Source organism: Ammospiza caudacuta, chromosome 3 (genome assembly GCF_027887145.1).
Source record: "Ammospiza caudacuta isolate bAmmCau1 chromosome 3, bAmmCau1.pri, whole genome shotgun sequence".
Classification (NCBI taxonomy): domain Eukaryota; kingdom Metazoa; phylum Chordata; class Aves; order Passeriformes; family Passerellidae; genus Ammospiza; species Ammospiza caudacuta.
Genome location: NC_080595.1, coordinates 25378094 through 25397160, shown reverse-complemented (window position 1 = coordinate 25397160; position 19067 = coordinate 25378094).

Below are 19067 nucleotides of genomic sequence, written 5' to 3'. Positions count from 1 at the left end.
GGGGATAACAACTGGTGACATCTGCAGAAAGGCCGACAAAAGGCAGTTGAAAGCCGTGTTTGTTGCTTTCCCCTCTCAGATCTCCTCTCTTTCATGGAGCTCCTTACTTGCTTTAATATTATGATTCAGCACCTGGCTCTTTTGAACCTTGCTTTAAACTTCAAAAGGCGAGGTGGTATTAACAAACATGAAACGAAAAAGTGGCAGTAGTTTGATTTACTGTTGTCGTCTTATCAAGGGGGTTTTTTGTCACCAGCTGCCACTTTCTGTCATCTTTGGAACCATTATCATTTCTCTAAAATCTAAAAGACTCCACTTAATAACAGCTTTGAATACAGGCAGGATCAGTAACCTATACAGTTCTGGGATGACAGAACCGTCAAATGAAAAGAAAGATGTTGCCAAAAAAAAAAGAAAATCCTTAAGAAAAAACCCCAATAAAACAAATAAAAGCTGTAGTACTTCTAAGTGACCTTGATTCCAGAATTAAACAAATCAAGTGCAATTCCATTGTTCTTTTTGGATTCATTCTGCACTTTGCTTGCAACAATTCTTTTTTGTTCTCAAGACTAAGCGAAAACAAAGCCAAGGCTTCCAGAACAACTGCTCAGTGCACAACAAGCACTTGGTATCACATGAGCCCTATAAGCTCCTCACTTGTAAAAGTGCCAGTGATAATTGCCAGTCTCCTTCCGCTGCCGTCCTGGAGCAGCAGCTCTCATCCAGCCTGGGATGGAGCCTCTAAAGCTCCTTTGCTAGGGCAGGCTCCCTGGTCAAATATCCATTTAACTCTCACATTTACAGCACCTTTCCATGTTTCCCTGCCATCTTTCCCAACAGTGCTGTGCTGTCCCTTGGCTGCCAGGGCAGAACCTGGAATGCCTCTGTGCCTTGTGAGGCCAGTTTGTCTATCAAAACTTTCCAGGTTCAGTTAAAGGCAATCAAATAAAAGCAAACGAGTTTCTGACCACCAACCTGCTGCACTTTCTTACTTGCCACTCCGCTGTCCTCTGCAGAAAACATCCCTATCCCTTTTGTTGGTAGTTGTATAATGCTATCCAAAATCAACTTACTTGGAAGAAAAAATTTCTCTTGGTGTCTTCTAAACTCCTGAATTATTTGATGGGCATGCCTCAGACCAGTGCTACATGGCTTTTATCTCATAGATCTGAACCTGCACTTCTGCCCCTGTGCATTTTGGTAGTACTTTCCACCTATACAAAAAGAGTAAAATCACCAAAGGTTCCTGTCTCCTGTCCCCAGTGAAGGGTTCTCCCTCCCACAACCCTCACAAATAACACAGGGCAACAGGGAAATGGCTGCTCCAAAACATCTTCCCCCAGGATCTCAGCAGCTGCTCTCCCTCTGCTGCCCACCGACCCCTTTCCAGACTCTTTTCATCACAGGGATCTGGAGTGGTTTAATTCCAGCATTTCTTGGTAAAATGGAGATGAAAACAACAGAGTGAATGTCCTCTGGAATGTGAAAATGCTGATGTTCTGACTGATTGAAAACCAGGATTGCCAGTATCCAAAGTTGATTATGGGTTTTTTTTTGGATAGGGATATGACAAAACTCATACAAAAGTGAGATGGGGGTTGCTAAAAATACCTATTATCTTCTGACAGAAGGCTCACTGTGTAATCACACTGAGGTTTTCTCACGGAGCATGTCCACATTTGAAATTTTAGTCATTTTAACAACTGTTAATTACCACATGCTAACTAGCAGAAGTGTGTGGGGGGGAGATGTTGTGTATTTATTTGTTCCAGACTTGGAACATATTAGAATGTAGGCTTTATTCCAGTTTAGTGTCCTATGAATGAATGTGTTACCCAATTACAAATGAAAGATATCACAAGAACAAATAAGTAAGGATCTTTTCCCAGGATGTTTTTTGATGAGGAAACCCAGAATATGTTTACCACATTGGGTCCAGTGGAAACCTGTTCTTCAGCCTTTTAAAAGTGCCTGTGACACACAGGAACAGAAGAACAGAAAAAAAGGAACAGAAGAAAAGTGCCTGTATAGGGAGGAAGAATAATGGAGATGTTGCTTTTTATTTTACTTTTTAATTTTATTTTTCTTTTAGAAAAATAAATTCTGAGATAAAAAATAGGAAATGCACAGGAAAGTATTGGTGTAATTGAATGGATGCCTCTGAAAGAATTAGAATGCAGGAGAAGAGCTGATTACCATATTATAGATGTACATACATATATGAATATAGATATAATTTTTCTTGTAATTCAGCCACTATATTGTCAGTATATTCAACAATACATATGTTCAATATATTTGTAATTACAGCAACATATATGTATTTTGAACATACTGAATTTTGGCTTTATCATTTCTTTGACAGATTTTGGAAATGAGAAAACTGAGATCAGACTTAAAGTCACTGACAGCATAATCCAAGATAAATATCTGACAGGTTAAGAAACATCTACTGCATACCTTTACCATCTCTACAAACTGCCTGTATAAATTCCCAGAAAGAGAAAGATGTACAAAATTAAAATAGTGTCAGAGAGGTCTCCAGTGCTGGTAGAACAAGCCAAAAAGGGGAACTGGAGAATTATGTGGTGTCTGGGATTCGAAATAAAAGCTACTGGTGTTGGAAGAATACCTCCAGAAGGAGCATGTCTCTGTGTGGAAAGAAATGCCAAAGGGAAAGGGAATGGAAATGTCCCTGTAGCCTGCATTTATTTCTAAATTAAAAACAAACCCCAAAAAACAACAAACAGAAGCACTGCAAGGATTTTGTCAGCTCCAGCAACTCTGATGCAATTTTGCAAGTATTTTAATCAACATGCAGCCACTCCCAGGCAAATGGAACAAGAAAAATGTAATAAAAAATGTAATGTCTATATGAATCAGTTTTCTACATAGTCTGATACTTGTTTTCAGGAAAAACTGTGAATGGAGTTGTTTCTTCTGAAAGAATGAGGCTGTGGATCTGTTTCAAGCAGGTGGCACGATATAAAGTATTTTAGAAACAAATAACTAGAACGAGTATCCTATAATACTGATAGAATTTGTAGTAATTGTAATAAGGAATGAGACACATAACTGAGTTTAAATATATATCCAGGGTTATGAATTCTTGGGAGGGAAGTGATGGACACAAACCTGTCAGAGCTTCTTTGAAAAACCTCAGTTTCAGTCAGACAGAAAACATGAATGTAAAAAATCATTGAAAAATAGAAATTACATGAATACCAGCAACATCCTGTGCTGAGAGCAGCTTTTCTCACTCCTCCTCCTCCTCCTCCTCCTCCTCCTCCTCCAAAATAGAAAAATAAAACATATTCAATTGCACAAGTGTAGGAACAGATACACATGAGAAAATAAATACAACCAGAGAAGAGAGAAAATAACGCAGACTGTGTGTCTTGAAAAATAAGTAGGTTTAGAAAATCCTAAAAAATGCAGAGAAGGTGACTAGGGGATAATTATGATTATTTGTTATTTCCTAGAACACAAGAACTAAGACAACCTGATAAAATGAGGAGGCAGCAGAATCAACAGAAATTACTTTTACATGTGCTGCTCTATTTAATTTTACAACTTATTCCCAAGTGGTGTTGTAGAAGCCCAGGGTACAAATGGCTTCAAAAAGCAGCTACACAGAAAGATCTCTAAAATGAAGATTTTTTTTTTTCCTGAACAGTTATCTTTGGACAGTTAATTTTCTTAATATAAATAAACCTTTACAATTTATGAGTGTTAGTATACTAAACTGCACTACTTTTATCAGCTGTGATCTCTCCTGTGTCTGTATTTCATGCAGCAATTGCCCTTCCCCTTTGTCAAAGTTTTCTTACAGAAGTTTAGCTTTCATCTGTATGTATGAGGATTGACTTAAGACATCCTTTGAAAAATGAACTTGTATCTAGCTTTAATTGGGCAGCATGGGTGATTTCAGAGTTTTCAGTAGATGGAGGACATAAGCAGCATGTTTTAAAGTTCTTGTGACACCAGTTCAGTGTTTGCAGGGTTAAGTTAGAAGAATCCATGCAGAGTAACAGCAATAAAAATGCTGATGTGTTTATTTTTCAACGGCTCACGGACAGTTATGTGGGGGACACTTTTCCTTCTGCCTACATTAACACCTTAATGAAGCTCTGACAAGCACTGCTCCTTCACTGAGTCTCCAGGCTGCTGCAGACATGGGCAGGCCAGATCAAATGAAGGGTTTAGATACCAGCAAGGCAGGAGTTTTAAAAGCAGCTCATGGCAGTGCACTGAGAGGTCACTGCTCCAGGAAAATGCTCTGAAACTCCTGCTCACTGTTAATAAAAGTGTGAAGCTGATGTTTGTCTGAACTCTAGTGCTACCTCTGCAGTTTAATAGCTTTCCTTACTTCAAGACTCAGCCCCTCAATCCCCTTCTAGAAGTAGGCACCTTCACAATCTCATGACAAACACCTGGCCAAGAACTGTAAGATTTCTGTTCGGTGCTTTTCCAACTTTGCCAAATCAATTCTCATCTTTACTCTGGGAGGGAGCATGGGCACCACTTTATAAGCTAATGTCAACTCACCAGCATCTCCCCATGGAAAATGTGTCTCTGTGAAGAGGTGAAAGCAACGTTTGCACATTAAAGGACAGAGCCAACTAGCACCATCAAGAGCAGACATCCCTTTGTAATTTCTGGGCACTGCACACGAGCAGTGACGTTGGAGACCAATGGGTGGGTGCTTTGCTAGCAGGAGCTCCTCTGCTCTCCTGGTCAGCGTCAGTGATAGCCAAATCAAGTTATCTTTTGTTTTCATTTGTATCTGCTATGAACAGCTAATCTCACACCGAGGTGAGCTCCACAGTGTGCTGAAATCATGTGTTTCATCTGGAAAACTCTCTCATGCACGTGCTTGTTCCTCCAGCTATAAATATCCCAAAGCAAAACCTCCGAAATGGCACCCTCCTCTGGCTCAGCCGCACCCACAGCCAAACACACTTATCTGACAATCACAGCAGCTCCAACACAGCTGAGAACTGCAGGAAACTTCATAGCAAAACAAACTGGGCTGTGACAAATGCCTGCAAAGCTCCGGAGATCCCAATTCCTGTCACTCGACCGCAGCATATCAGATGTCAAGGACCAGCAGCTATGCGGCGCAGCCCAGCCTGCATGCCTCCCCTCAGCCAGGTGGGAGCCATGCATGCTGCCCTGGTCTTGCCTCCATCACAGCAATGAAAGCTGCCCCCAGACAGGGCTGAAAGTTTCATTTACATCGTGTATATTCTGTGGGGGTAATCCTCTGCACATGGATGCTTCCAGCAGGCACGTGATTTCCGCAGAGGGCCGCGAAGCGACAGAGTGCATGCAGGGTTTGTCTTTGTCTGCTGTAAAAAGGTGAAGCACACTGCAATTCAGAAATGTGTACATATATACATCAAGGTTTCCCAGTTTTGAGTTCACTTGTGTCACCCTCTAGAAGAGATGGAAGGCTCAAAGTCACCTTGAAATTTCTTTTGTGCAATTGTTGAGGGCCAAAAGAAACAAGCACACACTGCAAGGTGTATGAAGCAAGACTATGCCAAATCTCATGACACACCTTTTTTTCTTGTCCATATAAATACTTTTATTCATTTAGACAAATCTCCATCCAAAGGAAGCTCCCAGAAACCTCAAGGTTTGCTTTCCATTGCAGCCTCCACAAGACAGTATGTCACCAGGAAATGGAGCTTCTCCAGAAGATACAGAGACCTTTTTTCGAGTAGGCACAGCTTGTTAAGCATATTGTGATTTGACTTCAGGATAGATCAGGAATGCACTTTTTTCCCTACATTTCCATGGGATTGCAATCACACATTAGCACCAGTCCACCTGCAGCACTGAGAAGCACTGGCAGATGGTGATGGCTTATGGCCATACTCACCTGCCCTTGGCTCCCAAACCTGCAAAAGGAAGCCCCAGGTCTGGCCCGGCAGACCTGAGGTACCCTGCAGCAGGCGTTCCTGATGTAGCCATGTGCTTTTTGAGGCACCTGAAAAGAGAATCAAGAGAAGGTTTGCAGGAAAGTGGCCAAAGCAGAACTTGCTTTTCCTCCTGCAGCTCCCACTCCAGTTTTGTGCTCCTGGCAGAAGGTGTAAAGCATGCTCTGTACTTCTTCGTGAGATGGTGTGACACAGGAGCTGCCTGACTTTGGCTCTGCTGAAGTTTTCTTTTCAGCAATGCCCCAAACCTGTTGAGTTCACTGTCACGCTAAGGAGTGAGTGCTTTGTCTATTGAAACTGTTTTTATTTTGAACTTTTCCTTTCAGAAGTTTCCAAGAAAATTAACACCAAGTGGGAGCCTACCTTAGCTACTGACATTTGCATTTCATGGAAACCTGGAGACTCTACACAGCCTAAGCTGACCACCCACTAGGTCAGGGCTGAGGCAGAGAGACTTTACATTGTGGGAAAGCTGAATGAAGCTGCTTTTTCTTGTGGCTGCATTCTGCAGCTGGGAAGAAGGCTTCTGGTCTTCAAGAGTTGCCATCTGAGAATTATTCACTCACAGTAGAAATTCCTCCAAAGGAAAATAAACAGATGACAATTCAAGTGGTTTCAGCAATGCAAGACACAAAAAAGTGAGAAAAATTGACAGACATTTCTCACCACCCTTGTGCTTAAAGCATTCCAATTCCTTCTTAACTTTTTATTTGTTGAAAGAAAAACATTGTTTCAAGATAATGAAATTTATGGTCTAGCGAAGAAAAGGAGCCAGTGATGTGACCTCCCGACATTTCCTAACCAAAATCCTTGCAAGTTATATGGGCACATATGCTTCTTTCCTTTTCTTAGTTCATTCAATTTTTTTTTTTATATTCTTGCCATATTCTAATTCCAAACATTTCACCATATCACAAGCCCCAAGCTTTTGCTGGGAGCACTATCTGGCTGGAGTCAACTTTGACACTACCAGAAATAATGATGCTCATTTTAGAACCCTTTTTGCCTAGAGCTTTTCAAATTTGGAGTAATTTGCTAAGCCCAGGCAAAGGTTTTCAAACTGAAAGATGCTAAATTTAGGCACGACTTCATGGTCATGGATGACCTGGAGAGCTGAAGAGGCGCTTTCTGCATTTCTTCCTGTGGAGAGCCACTGAGTAGCATGAAGCCACAGAGCAGTGAGGAGCGCTTCTCTCCCTCTCTCTGGTGAAATATCTCAGATAAATAGAAGAGGTCAATTTAATAACCTAGATTGCCCTCAACTATTAAGTCAGATTAAAATGCCAAGCCCCTCCAATGCTAGAATTTAGGGCACTTGGTATTCCTCGCCTGGGCTTTTCCAAAGACGGGGCCATCTGCACATCCTGGGCCCCGTCCAGGTCCGCGCTCCCAGCGCCTCAGCACGGAGATGTTCGGGTTTGGTGGCTTGTCCCCCATTTAATTTCAAAAGAAGTAAAATGAAATGATCTTTTTTCCTTTCCATTTGGCCTAATAAGATCTCCATATTTTTAAATTACCATCTCTGTGCATGTGTTCTCTGTAGAGCTGCCAGTCAACGTCAAATGAGGTGTATAAATCAAAACTCTGGTTATGTTCTGATAGCATTATATAGACTGGCAGAAAAACACAGGTGAACGAGTGTCACATCTACATGAGATTTTTTTCTCCCTTTTTAAATTGAGACATCTGTCTAATCTCAGTACTTCCCAGTAAATGAATATAGGCACCTCAGAAGCTTATCTAAGCTTGATGTTAAAGAAAAACATTTCTATGGGCACATTTGTACCTGTCAGCACTTACTGTAGAGATCTCTCTCTACAGTAACGTGAGTGACATCAGAATAATTAAAATTATTGTTAATGTTAACACTGCTTTAGCACCCATTTTACCCTATTTTGAAAGGGAGACTTTCCATGAACCCAAATGTAAGTGGGTATTGGATCATTTTTCAAAAACTTTGTGGAAACCAGGGAAGGACAAAGTCAAAGAGAAGGAAAGTCAGCAATGCACGTTGCAGGGGATTATGGATGTATACATCTATCTATATGCTGGACTGATAAGCCTCCTCTGAGCTGTTTTTGCAAGGCAGTAATTTAATGTTGAACAAAAGTGCAGCTGAGACTTTCTTTTCCCCACATCTAGCCACATCTGAGCCCGAGCAAAATGCCTTACGTGTAAACCAAGCCCACTCAAAGACACCTCAACCTTGACATTTTGTTTTCTTTTGCAAAACTCTGTTTCTTTACAGCCCCGCTTGCCTGACACGCTCCCATGTGAAGCAGAGTTATCAGAATAATAATTAACAGGCTCTCATTAATTTAGGATCAAACAATACCCCCTAATGAAGCGGGGACCGACCAATGTGATCCCTTAAAGTGAGGCGTATGCTTTTCTTACACCTCGTGGCATCTAATCTGCCGTAACCATTAGGCACCGAGCTGACCGTAAAGGCCCGTGTAACATTGAGTCAAGGACAGTTAATGGATGCCGGAGCACAAACAAGAGTGCTCCAAGCATGTCAGTCAAGACTAACCTGAGGCAAAAACATCAAAATGCAGGTTGGAGTTTTGACATTCCTGCAGGCTCTGTACGCCTCGCCAGTGAATTTTTAAAGTCAATATCCCCCTCCTGCTCGCAAACACTTTCTATCTGATGAGTAGCAGTAATGTGGATCTGATTGAACTTTGACTAAAGTATTACTTAAAAGGCAGCTTTGAATGTGTATGCGTGTGTATGTGTTGTTTTTTTTTTTTAATAAATGTCTGTGATAACAATAAAGACAGTTTACACAGATTATCACAGGCTGTGTCTTTAGACTTCAAGGTTATATGATTAGGAAATTAGAAAAGAGGTGAGATTAGAAAAACCACAGAACATTTTGAAAAAGAAAGCTTTTTACAAATTATCTGTGTACTGAATTTGCACAGAATCTGATAGATAAATCTTCTCATATTTGGAAATGGATAAATGCTACAATGTAAATAGAAGGAACCAGCTTGGGAGCACACATCTGGCAAAAGTTCAAAAAGCATATTAAGTATTCTAATTTGTTTAAAGCTTACTTATAAAAAAATGCATATTGTGATATAAAATGTAATGATTTCTGCATGGAAATGTAATGAGCAATAATAATTGCTCTGGATGAGCATACCACACAGTGTTTGAAAGTGCAGTCCCTTTGCTTTCAGATTTCACATTAAACCTTTATTTTCTCTTTCCCCTTTGCACAGTGGAGTGAAATCATTAAGGCAAATGGACACAGAATTTAAGCCAAAATCATTCCTAGTATTGGGCACTACCAGGAGCACATAGGGTGTCATAAAATTGGGGTGGTGGCAGCAATAAGCACACTTCCTATTACTGGAAAAGAAGGTGTGCTTTCAAGGGGAAATTGTATTAGTTGAGGTGGTACATTATTATTTAGAAGTCCTGACCAAAATTTCCAAGCAAGCCATAAAACTTGATTAATTTAGGAAGCCAACATTTTCATGTATTCTTTGAAGAGTTTCTGATACTGCACTTATGGTGAACATTTTGATGGGGGTCATTTTGCTATTAGAGCACATCAGTGGGTGAGCCATTTGATGTGTTTTTCATTTGTCTTGTGACCTTTCTCTTGACACTGTCCTGTTGTTTCTTTGGTTGTAACTTTTTTAACCTTTTAATTTTTTCCTGAACTTGAGATCATGTGTATTCCAGGGACACAGCAGTACAAATATTTTGCATTAACTGCACACACCTTGGGCATACTTTTTTTCCTTTGGCTCTTGGCTTCATGTAGCATTGCTATGTCCTATTAAACTGGTGTATTTCAGCACAGAGATGGCTGCATTCATCAGAGGAGAAACTCTTACCTCCAAAGCATAGGGCTTGTTAAGAGTTCAGATTTCTCTGGGTCTTTTGGGGATGCACTGTGCTATATAAATAAATGGGTCATAAATCTCCAAATATTTTCATTTACATTAAAAAAATATGTAAAGTCTTCAGCTAAACCCTTATGTACTGTGATTTCTTCTCTGTGAAGAACATTTATTTGATGCTGATTCTTTTTTTCTGTTGTTTTAATGTTTTATTTCAGCGTGTTTACACCCTGCTTTAATTAGATCCCCATGCAAGGGCAAAATGAACTTTTTTCACTTTCTTTTTTTAAAAAGAACTCTGTGATAACAATAAAGACACTTTTGTTTTAACAAGAATGTTTTAACATTTTGCGATAACAATAAAGACATTTTCACAGATTATCACAGCCCATTAGGTTTCCAGCACAGTCTTGTTCCTGACCAAAGACCTGCAGTGCAATGAAGAAATAGAAATCAAATTTTCAAATCCCAACAGCAGTTTTCTATAACATCATGTTTTTCTCTCTTACATGTGACTTAGCATAGTCTAATGATCTCATGATAATGTCACACAACTCTGTGGAGCAGAGACCATATTAAGATGTCATTCTGATGGAAAAATGATGGCAATTCAAGCCTGCAGAGACTTTCTGACAAGCAATGGCAAAACAAACTCAATACAAGTCTATACAGAGCACATTATCATGTCAAGAGAACAGTATAATCTAATAGATCTTTTCTGCCTCTAACTGCTGTGAAAGCAGTGTTGATACCTGCCTAGGAGAAGTGCAGAATTGAGCCAGCAGCAAAATGAAATCAGTATCTGCTCTTGCCTCCTCTCCCAAGTATTGTTTATGAGCTGCAACACTGCCTGAGCAAATTAAACTGCACTAAACCTTTTTATCTAAGATTTGTTCACAATGAGTATCTTTGTCTTTCATCACCTAATTAAAAGAGAAAAGAAAGCGCCAGAAAAATGCAATGACTGCAAACTGTGCAGTGGGGAAATACAATCCTAGCCTTGAGCCTGTTCTGCCATTGCTCTGGGGTAATGCCAGTCTCCAACATGCCAGCTGGTCCAGCAAGGAGCCTCCAAGCCCCAGGGGTGGGCTGGAGGTCGGGGCATCCCTCTTGGCTCCGTTCATGGTGCCAGGGAAGAGCAGCCGCCTCCCACGCTCCTGCTGCAGACACCGGGATGATCCAAGGGGCTGGATGGCAGCAGTCCCAGCATGAGCTGGTCCCAGACTGTGACTGTGACAAGGGGACAGCGGCACCTGGGAGCACTGGTGACCTGCCTACACAGCTCTGCTGTGGCCACAGGAGATGCCAGCTTGAATCCCTGCCGTATGATCCAGTTCAGCACAAGACTCAGCCATATGGGTCACTATGATCTGATTAAATTAAGGATGCTAGAGAAGCCTTAAACCTGAATTTCCTATTTTAATTTGAATGTTACTTTTTTATGCTTAGTTAATAGTCATAATCATGTAGAGTGTGCTAGTCCATTACCACTATGTTAATGGCCAGCTAATACTCAGAAGCCCTTGGCATTGCCTTGGGGCTTGAATTCCCAGATGGTCATTAACTACCTAATAAAAGACCACCACATCATCCATAATTACTTAACATCTTGTACTTGAAAACATATTAAACAAAGTGAGCTTTTAAATATTTAGGACTAAATTACATTAAATAAATGTTATACTTGGTAAATAAATTCAGAGGTTGGGATGTACTATATGGAATTAAAATCTTGCTGCTGCTTCCTCATGACTCAATTGGTTCAGCATGCGAAATGAAAACATTCAGCCCATTTGCAGAGGGTCACTGTGATTCACTTCTAGTTAATGCTGCTCTTTGATACTGAGGTATGTGTGACAGCAAGGTGTTGCCTTTGTTTTTCATATTGGGTTCATTAATTACAGTTATAAGGAAAATCTCTTTGCATGTGCTGGTACCTTGAGCACATGGTACCTTCACATTAAAATGGTGAAGTTTGTGCTGAGTTTCTAAGGATGTTTCTTGTTTTATGGGGCAACAGTGGGCTGTTTATACCATCCTTTATGCTTTCTTTGCCTACAACCAACAGCTCTAATCACTGTTTTTGCTTATGTTAATTCCTACTTCTGGTTTCAATGGTTAAATTATAATTATTTTTTGGATCAGATAAGAGCTCTATATACTAAAGAGCCAGACCTACAGACACATAACAAGTGTGAGTCTTCAATCAGTGAAACCAATAGGATCAGGCATATGCCTCAGCACTGCTCATTTTCCCAGGTATTGGCAAGAAGCAGATGTGTACACCTGAAGCTGGGCTGAGGTGAAGGACCCATTTGGTGTTGTCCTGGAGATAGACTGTGAGCTCAATGGGATTTGGATCCAGGACCCTGGGGTGAAAGGCTCAGGGCTGCCCCACCTCTCCCTGAGCCCTGGGGTTCCCCTCTGAGCACACTCATTTGTTAATTTTCTTTTGAAGTTAATGGCAGGATGTGCCTCCCTGTCTGTGTTTTCATTGGCTTCATAGTTGCTCATTGAATATTTTGAGGCCTCCGAGAAGAGAGAAACAGAGGTAGATTTGCTATTGCAGAAGCTTCTTTTCCAGCAGGTGTTTGACATTTTACACAGATCCTAGGCCTTGGATCCATTATGGGGAAAAAAATTCAGAGTTTGGGGAATACCAGGCTACTGCATGCATGTTATGGATATATCTCTCCCAGGATTGTAATTAGTTATCCCATGTTTTCTGACACAATCTCAGAAGAGTTCAGCAGCACACAAAGTGAGACTTTTGCAGTTCCTGCAGGAGATGGGCACTCCATGGCTCTTTGCCCTGGCAGTGCAGGGTAGAGCTTTCCCCTTTGGTGTACCAGTCCCTTACAGAGTGCCAGGGAGCTTACAGAGAGCACATCAGGGATGGATGTCCTGGAGCCATGTACTCTGCTGCAGGATCCAGACCTCAGAGAGCTCTTTCTTTCTGCTTAAACGTGATCAAACTGAGTGGTTAATCCCCAAAAGCATGCTCTGATTTCCAGTGTAACTCACTCAGCCAGTCCCAGTAGGGTCTGGAAAACTGCTGGACTCCTGGAACCTCCCAGACCATGTTTCTTCCTCCAGGTGTCCAGACCAGCATTTATATTCCAACTTCAGCCGCCAACTGACAGATTTCTGGAAACACTGACATCTCAAAGAGAGTTAAGTGTTGAACCTGCTGGGGAGTGTTTTCAGAAACACATTCATTTCTCCCCTATGGCAACAGTGTTGAAATAACTCTGGAAATCTGCTAATTCATTTTAAAGCTACAGGCCTGTGCTTTTCCATAGGGAAGAGAATAACAATCACAAGACGTGACTCCAAGAGAAATATAAATCTTGATATTAGCTACATCCATATGATTTACCACTGAAGGGAAGCATGCTTTTGTCATCCAGAAGGATACCTCCAATCAAGAATATTCTTCTGTCAATCTGCTATCCAATATGCCTATTGAAAGAATACTTCCAACAGAAATCAAAGAGAAAAACATTTTACCATTTATTTCCACCAAGCATACTTCTTCATGCACTCCAAGAATCACATTGGACTGAAATATGCTGTTCATTTCCTGATATAAAGAAAATACTTAGGAGAGAGGACACAAGGCCTCTCACAATTTACACTAATTGTCTTTGCTTTGCCCTATTTTTCCAATGAGTCTTTCTCATGTGAATGCATAACCAAAAATTCTTCTAGCAAGAAAGGAGAGAAGGCAGAGGGCATTCAAGCACAAAGGGCACACTACAAGCTATTCCAAAGTAATTTTCAAGCTATGACAAGAACCTGCAGAGGTGTTACCAAAATCAAGGACAGGTGTGTAAAATTTGATACAATAGCATTCTTTTTTAACTGATGATATATACTTCACAAGTGGATTCATGAGCAGAAGGCAAATGAGTGCTGCAGAACACAGAAGGCCAAATTCCCCTACAGAAAAGGGGGGGTTGTTAATATTTTTTAAAAGGTGTTGATGCTGACTCAGATTTGCAGTTCAGGAAACTGAGTCACAGACCAGGTATCCTGTCACAGGCAATTCTGCAGCCTTGGATAACTTTGCTGTCCTTTCTCTGGCCCTAGAGCACAGCACTGACTTATCCTCGAGGATGCTGACTGCATTTCATGTTTCAGGATGTGTTATCTCCAGGCCACTGGCACTTGTTAAGCAGTAGATGTTCGTCTGACTGTTCATCCGCATTGATGAAACACCACCACAGGAGCTGTTTCTACACTGGGATGATTATGCAGCCGTGTGCTAATCCATGCCAGTGGAGGGCAGGACCCACACTGCTGGAGGGTGGTCTGGTGCCCACCTGGCCTTTTAGACAGTGACACCAGAGTCACCCAAAACTTTGGGCTGTGTGGGACAAGCCATGCATCCTGGCAGCCCTGACATTAGGGTTGTTTATGCTGATGCTTCCAATGGGTTTGCCCCACCAAGAAACTTTTCCTTTTCCCAGTAGACCTCAGAGTAGGAGTTCAGGATTCCCCAAGCTTGCCCTTGTTTCTGCTCAGCTGTACACTGTATTTTGCCACTTATTTTCATTGCCTTAATTCTGATTCTGCTAATCTGCTGTTTAGATTTAGGATGGAACCTGTTACTTAGAGGATACACACTGTGAGTTGGAGTGTATGGATTAGTGCCAAAGCAGAGATGATTTTATTTATTTAGGTAGGCAAAATTTAATTTTTTTAGATGTGGAGCATCCACTTTCTGAAGACTGTTTCTATTTGCAATCATTCCTCAAGCCATTGCTGCAGATTTTGCAGCCTTGTTCTTAGATGTGGAGATCCCTGAACAAGTTAATTGCCCGCCATCAGCATTCATCTTTCTCCTTTAGCAAGCTGTAAGTATCAGAAAATCTCACTTATTGTGCTAGACTTTAACTTCACAAATTGATATGACTTGTCACTTGATTCCCCAAATGACACTTCTGGGTATGAATAGTACCATGCTGTATTTATTACAGGTATTCTAAAAGGACTCTTCATTGCCCCCAGGGAAGTGCAGGAAGCAGAAAACATCCACAGCATTTTTTCATTTCTCAAAAAAGTCTTGGCTATTTCCAGGTTTTGATCACTATCATTTTAACTTTGGACTTTTATTAAAAGTGTTTTGAGTTTGACATAATTTTAGTGGCAGATAGAGTGGGTAGATAAATAGACCTTCTGAATAGGCTTAATACCAAAAGTGGCTAAAAGGAATGGCAAGGTATTTCGCCTATGAAAATTTCCCATCCAGAAGATTTGCCACTTACTGCTGATAATCCTTTTAGCCTCAAAGGGTCAAAAGGTGAAAATGATTGAGGTACCTTTTGCTATGAATATTTCACGAGCTGCATATCCCTTTTTCACTGAGATCTATGTGCTGACTGAGGGCTTCTTCAGGATGAGTCCTTAGTTGACTGATGAATACAAAACACCTCTTGAACAAAAGGCATTCAAGATTAGCGGAAGACAAGACAGCCTGCTTTGGTTTCTGTGAGTGCTACCTGGAGTATCAATGGAGATAAAACACTGAGTGACAGGTAACTGAAACACAGAATAACACCATTTATTGTTCTCCTATTGATTGGGGAAATAATGAGAAAGTTAGCAAGTCACAGTAATGTCACAGACAGTGATGAACTTTGGAGAACTCAAGGACCAAAAAGTAACATGAAACAAGGAGCAAAATGAAGATAATATTTGGTTACAGTACAGTTCTCAAATTGTAGTGAAACACATCCCTTCGCCTTTGAGTATGCTCGGTTTTTAAAGCGAAGACAATGGGAAGAAATTGCTGGCTGAAACAATATAGCTATTTTATTTTACTCCAGCCAGTAATGTGAACTTCTTGGAAGACATCTTCTTTCACCACGCTATTGCGGCTGGGAACATTTAGAGGCTATGAACCAAAATTATCCTCTCTATGCATAACCTTTCTAGTGTCATGTCCTGCAAGGTATTGTGGTAATTGAAGACATTCAGTAGCAAGAATTGAGTATTGTTTCTCTATGCCATTGAGATGAGCCTTTGAAGAGGCTTCTCGTTCAAAAGAGAAGCGGCACCTTAGCAAAACATATCAGGAGAAAGTTATTCTTTCTTTCACACGTAGACAACATTTGGAAAGCTTTTAGCTCATTTATCTCTATAAGGCAGAAGACTCTGCCCTTGCCAGGGGATCCCCAGCCCAGCCCCAGACATGGGAGCTCCCATTTTCTCCCATGACACAGGACAAGGATCCTGTGTGCCAGCACCCATTGCTTTTCCTATATGCTGGGTCAAAGCTAGGCCAGTGAAAATAACCACAATGGCAACAAAAAAAGCTCCAGCACCAGCCAGGACTTCTTTACTTAGATAATATTATAAGTATATAAATAGGGCTGTCTTTCCATCACTTGAACAGAACAGACCCTATGTCAGTCACAGATCCTTCTCTGTTTGAAACAAGGAAATAATGCGCATGAATGAAATTCCTTTATGTAAAACAAGACATCCTAACTTTAAATAAAGATAAAATCGAATAGAGCTTCTCATCTACTTTTCAAATTGTTCCTTCTTGCTCCTTCCTCAGGAGCTTGTCTTTTTCCTAGCTGATTGTTCCTCTAAAAATATCCCCAAGGGTTATATTTTTAGATGCAATCTTTAAGAGTCAGGAAGAACCATGTCACCCTAATTCAGGACACATTTCAACAGCTTCATCATCACAACCACAAACATTTCAGAAGGATTTAAGACCTACAGGGGTGCAGCATCTACTTTCATCACCCACTTTTTCAGTCTTCCACAAAAGCTGTAGCTGTAAAGCATTGTGAGCCAGAGCTTAGGTAAGGAAAGGTCAGGGGAAGGTGCAGGCTGCATTTGCCCAGGTCCTCTCCAGCTGTCCCCAATGTCCCCAGGGAGAGTCTGCCTGATCCCTGCACCACGCAGGTGCTTTCAGGTCCCTTAGTCTATAGAAAACATCATCTCTGTTTGAAGAGTTCAGGTCAAGACTTTGACATCCATTTCTTGGTTTGCTTTTGTGATACAAAGAAATCAAATTAATTGTTATGTTTGCATTATGCTGGAACATAGAAATGTCATGGTAGCTGGCCTGGTAACGCAGGATTAATTTAGACATTCAGACTGCAGTGCTCTTCACTCTGAAAATGTAATAAACATGTGGCAATTAGGCTTCATTAGGTCTACTCAGCTATCTGGTTGCATTTGTGAAGCTATTTCCACAAATTCCAGGATGAAGCATGGGGTGGACGGGACAGCATAGGGTGTGAAATGGGGCATTTGTTCCTTTTCCAGGATCAGGATGCTTTTGCTATTCCAAGCAAAGAGCTGGAAGTCCAGGCCTCAGACCTTTTCTGCAGATGGGCACTGGAAATGTATGAGCCATATAATAAAGGTAATAAATACATGTTCCCAAGATTGCCCTGTACATGCAGTTTTAGGCAGCTCATTCCCTAGTGATGGCCCCCAGAATCCTATGCACCCTCATGTTCCACAAAGGCTGGAATTTCTCTCCTAAACATGTGAAGAAACACCTGCTTCCTGCTTCACCTTCCATGCTATGTCTAGCAATGCTATTAAAGCATAACTCCTGGTCATGAAGGCAAGATACCCAATTCCTACCAGATACTCTCTTTCCTGCAGGCAGTCATGAGGGAGTTCAGGGGAGAATTTGCAGCTTATCAGCTCTCCCTTGAGCAAGACCCAGCCAGAGTCTGCAGCTGTAGCAGAGAAGAGAAATCAGAGGATGGCCACAAGACACAGCCCTTTGCTGATCACAAGGAGCACAGAACACAGAGAAGCAAAAGTCATTTTGTTTGGGTCTTACCACACACCACACACTGTAAACTGCCTTTTGAAAGGAGGAAGAATTGTCTTGCCTTTAATGGGAAGTCTATTCAGCCATCAATTTGTTAATAAAAAGGTGAAATTAATGACAAATAATCCCCCGTAAAATAATCTCCTTGTGTTCAGGTTCAGGTTTGCTGGCTACAAAACATTTGCTGCTCATTTTCTGCCCCACTATTAATGGATAAGAGAAAAGAAGGGGAATTTGTTGCTTAATGTAGGATATGCCTCTCATGCCATCAGATTACATCAGGTTCATCAAGTCATGCTTATATAACTTGATTTTAATTTATGGGTTTTATTGTTGGCAGGTTTCTGAGATTATGATTTGATTGAACGTCTGTTGAACGTCTGTAAAATATCTGTTAGTTTGTAAATGGACTCTAATGGATTATGCTGCTTGAATCTTTTCTTAGGGAGCTGTTCACCTTTGCATGGTATAGTAGACAAGTCACATCTTGCTTTGACTGCATGCAGCATCTGCTGTAATAACTATATGTCAGAGGCTGCAGCACTGAAGATACAATCTGCTCAAAATCACTGTACACATATCCAAGGAGAAATGCTTAGTGTCCAGGAGAGCTCCAGCAGAACAACTCACTCCTGTCTGTAGTTTTACAAATGCCTCCATTTTTCTACTTTATGATTTACATTATTTATCACAGGAGGTTTCTTTGACACCAAAACTTTTAAAAGATCTTTTCAGATTATGGGGCCCTGTATCTGTTGCTTTTATCAAGCTGGACAGCCTAGAAAAAAAGGTGACACTAGAAAACCACTCTGGCTTCCTCTTACCAGGGGTGGCTACTGTTGTAAACAGTTTACCCTGTTGCAAACCAGATAGAAGATTTTCAGGGGTCCCTGGAGGCTGAAGGTGTCCTGCTTGCTCTGGTATAACCTGGAAGAGCTGCTCCAAGGCAACCCAAGTTTCACCCCAGTGTGAAGCTTTGTGCTGTCTGGTTCTGCTGCTGCCAGTCCTTTAGGTTGTTCACTTAGCTGCCCCAAACCTCCATTTTTTTTTTTTATTTTTTTCAGCAGAAATAGAGAGATGAGTGTGATAAAACAGCAGCAGAGACCTCTTCAGCAACCACAAAAAAATCACTGGGCAAGCACTAAGAGAGGTTATTTAACACCTAAGAAAACTGTAAGAAAACAGTCATACAAATAAGGAAATGTAAACTATGCAGCATCACAGTTATTAAGGTAGACACTTTTTAAGGTTTTGACAGAAAGAAAAACACAGCAGGAGGTCAAACACTCAAATTCTTTTTAATCTGTTGGGCTTTTTCTGATCCACACAGAATCACTACAAAATGGCAATGGTCTGAAATTTCTGAAACACAACTACAACATTTCTTAAGCCAAACTACATAGGCTGTGATCACCAGTTCAACAGAAACATTGCACAGCTTGTGTTTAC